Consider the following 4,532-nt stretch of genomic DNA (forward strand, 5'->3'; position numbering starts at 1 on the left):
TACTATATTCGTTTTCCACAGTTGAAAACACACATTACATTACACAACACTACAAAAATCTCAATGAAAACATAATACTTTTATGAAGATTTTTTTTTAAGTAATGGCTGGCACTATGATCGTTTTTCACAGGTGAAAACACATGTTTTTCACGGTTACTATTTTGAAACACTACAAAAATCTCAATGATAACATAATACTTTTGTGAAAATTTTTTCATAAGTAATGAGGAAATGTCCTATTGAATGAAATCAGCAATTTTTTTTTCCTTTCTTTTATCGAAAAAAAGTAATCACGCAAAAAGGAACATAGGAAAATAAAAACTCTAGGGAAAGGGGGTTCCCACAAAGTGAATGTTTTGAACATAGAAAAGTTTACAATCACTTACAATTTAAAATTATGGCTTAAACATACATCGATTATGCTGTAGAAAAACAAAATAATAGCCGAATTTAAAGAGCAGTGTAAAACCCCAATTTACACTGCTCATTGAATCTGGATGTAAGCTCTCGTCAGCTAATTTTATAAAGGAAAAACAGATGATCGAGCCAATAGATACGGATTTAAAGAGCAGTGTAGTAGTTTTTTAACTTATGTTAGAAAAAGTACGTCTTATGCATAGTGTGATTATTTATAGGCCTGATGGCTTCGCATTGCATGAAATGAAATAAATAAAAAAAAAAAAAAAAAAAAAAACGGGGTTTAAACGGGGTTATAGTGTCATTTCGCGACTTACTTTACGTCAACCACTAACATTCTGGTGACATGTGAAGCCAAATTCATGCACTTCCGTATTTACTTTCACGCCACCACCCAAGGCGGATTTTACAAGGTGGTTTCACGGGAACAGCTGTAAACCGCCGGGCAGGTTTGACGGTATTAAGATGTCAGATATTTGTTTGCATTGTCTTTGTTGTCATCTTCTTTCTCGCATATTCTCTGCTCATGTATGCACACGTGTGCGTACAAACCGTCGATATGCTTGATGGCAAAATGGCGGATTGCTCCATATGATTTGTGGTTGTTGTACAAATGTCACCACCTTTAATTGTTTCGCCATGGCCACCACCAAGCAGCATCACCGAAAGCACAAAGCGAAACATGCTAGCAAGCAAAACATTAATCTGGAACTAATTGCGCATTGGTGGTGGTATGTGTTGGGTGATTTTCATATGTTAGTTTCGTTTGTACCACACGACATGTACAACTCAACATGTGCTAAATTTGACATGTCACAAGCCAACTACATGCCGTGCAATAGAGCATTTAGACGTTTTGGTCCATTGTGATCCTCTTCTTCTTCGATGTCTTCACAGCTTCTGCAAAAGTAGTTGCTGGCAACCTTCGGTTTGTCAGCATGTTTTCCAATTAGACAGTGACCTGTCATGGCAGACACAATGACTGAGACGTCTGTTCTACCCAATGACAGCAAAGCGGAGTCTAGATAAGGCCACATAGTTTTGGAATGCTCACAGCTCTCTCTTTGTCACCATCTATCACTCGTTGTCCTTCGGGCCTGATCCTAAAAACTTAGCTCACATGTCGCTAGAGGCATATTCACAGATTCCAGTATCCCTGAAATTCCAATGGGATATCTCTGTGGCCCGGCACCTAGAACAGGTGAATTTTGAACTGATCAGCCATGTCGTTGAAAGATCTGTGAGAGTCGAGGGCGGTTTTTGTGTTCGGAAATACATTCTCTTTAGGCTGTCGGTGGTCTAGGGCACGTGGTCGTTTAGTTTGGAATTATCTGTGTAGATGTCTATGTAACTCCTGTTACCAGAAATGTCGTAGTTCCCTTAGGTTCTATCAGGAATAGTGGTACAGTACTTTTTGCCTGGAACATCGGATATTGTATCAAGGATAACAGAGTGTCCGTAGCCGCCACATAACCAATGAGAAAGCTCCCTTAACCTCACGGCAGTGGTCGCTGCAATTTGGGTAACCACAATTTCCAGAGGCATAAGATGTAGTATTCTTCTTCTTCAAAGGAGACACTGTAGGCAACTTGTATCTCCTGCTGAAAAAACTACTTCTGTCTTGCACGGATTTATACCTAGACCACTTTCGGTAGCCCACTTCGCTATTGCATATAGAGCTTCCTAAAGTGTATCTCTTAGAGTGCTGGAAAACTTTCCCCTAACCGCAATTGGCACGTTATCACCACGCGGCCGCTTTTACAACTTTTTCTTCCAGAGACAATAATATATTGTAAATGGCTATGTTCCAATAAGATGTAACCATTACAGAATGTGTAGGTGAATGACGATGATGATGCTACCAAAGGCAAACTTGCTGCTTGTTATTCCTTTGAATTGGAGAATAACAAGTGTATAAAACGAAAACACAGCACCAAGAGAAAATAAAAACAAGAACACCGTGACATTTCAGTCAACGTTACAATAAACATTTTATTAATAAAAGAATTGGTCAGTGGGTTAAAGTTGATTAGGGTTAGAGTGAAAGTGAAATGAGATACTCGTTCTTCCACCTTACAGCGAACTAGTGATGAAAATCGCTTGAATCAGCAGAAATTGCTGATATGGGTCTTGAGTCGTAAGTTCTCTCAATGCGGGAAGGAGAGTAGCAAACTTCTCGAAAGTGAATCGGTGAGCCCTAGTAACTCTTTTTAAATGGTGCTTAAAATTTTTCACTGCGGATTCCCACAATTTTTCACAAGGAATAAATTGCCATTCGAATCCAGTAATACGAAAAGGTGGGGTAAGTGTGCATCTTGACAAAAGAAGTGGAGCCATAATTTGAATACATGGTCTGTGCTTGAAAATGACATATGTCTTACACCTGTGGATAATGCTCTTTACCCCAGGCTTGTGTCTAGAAATATAGAACTCGGTTTGGACCATTCTGCACATAAGTCTGCACTCAGCGTGAGCCAGAAAACATGCAAGTGGTGTAAGTATAGATAGCAAAATGGGGAATTTCCAGGCAAAATCGACGGGTATCTTTCATTGTAGGGGGGAGAAAAATCAGCAAGCCGTCCATTGACTCTGATCCAGAAATGGATTCAAAACCTTTAATGAACTTTTCTCGTAAACTGCTTCGGATTTGCTCATCTCGATAAAATGTCCTATGAGACAATGAGATTAGGCGCGTCTTCGGGAATTTCACTTCTTTCTGTGAGAAAAATAAAGAAGTATCTTTCTCAGTCGAGAGATATCTACTGAGACTGTTGTTGTAAAACCGGAAAATATAAGAAACAACTCTTAATGATCGTGTACAAGAAGAAAATCTTTGCAATATGTCGGTTTCCTCACTCGTACCGTGAAAGGTCTGTATTTTCGAACGCCTTCCCAACTTCAGCGACTCCAAGCGGTTGTTCATTGGCCATGACGTATTTGGTTGAATCAACCAACTTGGGCCATTGAACCATAGTGGGTTTACGTTTAAATTCTGAGGTGTACATCCTCTTGTGGCGAGATCGGCAGGACAATCGTGCGTCGGAACGTGACGCCAAACACTATTAGGGACAAGACCATGAATCTTCGAGGTCCGATTAGCATCATATGTTTCCCAAGACCACGGTGGTTTTGAAAGCCAGCCAAGTACTATAGAAAATCCGTCCATAGAGTTACGTTGTTGATTTCGTAGTCACATGTATGTAAAACATAATTGTCCAACTTGGGTATGCACAATTCAACTCCAGCCTTGGAAGATACCCAGGCTTAAGAGGTGCAACTTTGCTTTTGGGGACTAAAAGATTTGAGAATCCGCAGACTTTTCGGTTTGACATCGCATCTAAACGCAAGCGCAGTATGCAGTTTGTGAAGCGTCTGAAAATCCATGGATTTCTATGACGTTGTCAGGGACAAATCTAATCCACCTGGTTATCGAAAGGTTTTCTAAGTGATAGAGATCAGAGACAATTGCATCCCACGCAAGCTGAGGATCTTTACCGAGAAAGTCGGCCCACTCAAGTCATTTCCAGCCATAATTGTTTAAAGAATTTAATGAACTCTACATAAAACTTTTCCTCCGATTTAGAATCACAGAAGTCAAATCAGATTGCAATGTGGGTCCTACGTGAAGGACATCATTCAATGAGTAACCAGACTTTGTCTTCCGAGAAACATTGAAAACAACTCGGACTTTCGTCGACTTGTGCTCGGATATTTCATGAGAAGACGTATCCTCCATGTCATCAAGGGTCAGGTATTCGTCCAACACAGCGTTGTATTGAGATTCTAATTCGGGTTCTTTTGAAAGATTTTGCTCCGTGCGATTATACTGCGCAAGAGTCAAGAATCTAGACAACCCTAAATACAAATGGTCTTAGAATTCGTCTTTGAATGGCAGTCTCATCATATAACGACCCTCAGATATTCGAGTTGTAGTTGTCGTGTAGAATTCTTCATAGAACGCATCTGAATCTGAGACGAGGGTATTTTTTCCTGTTCCCAAAACTTTCTTAGAGAACCGTTTATTGAGGGTTCTTCTGGCTTAAGAACATTCACAGAGAAAGAGCATACAGTTTCAGTTCGCTTTGGGCCACTGAGCACTCAACCGAATATAGT

The sequence above is a fragment of the Stomoxys calcitrans genome, chromosome 1 (assembly GCF_963082655.1).
Source record: "Stomoxys calcitrans chromosome 1, idStoCalc2.1, whole genome shotgun sequence".
NCBI classification, from domain to species: domain Eukaryota; kingdom Metazoa; phylum Arthropoda; class Insecta; order Diptera; family Muscidae; genus Stomoxys; species Stomoxys calcitrans.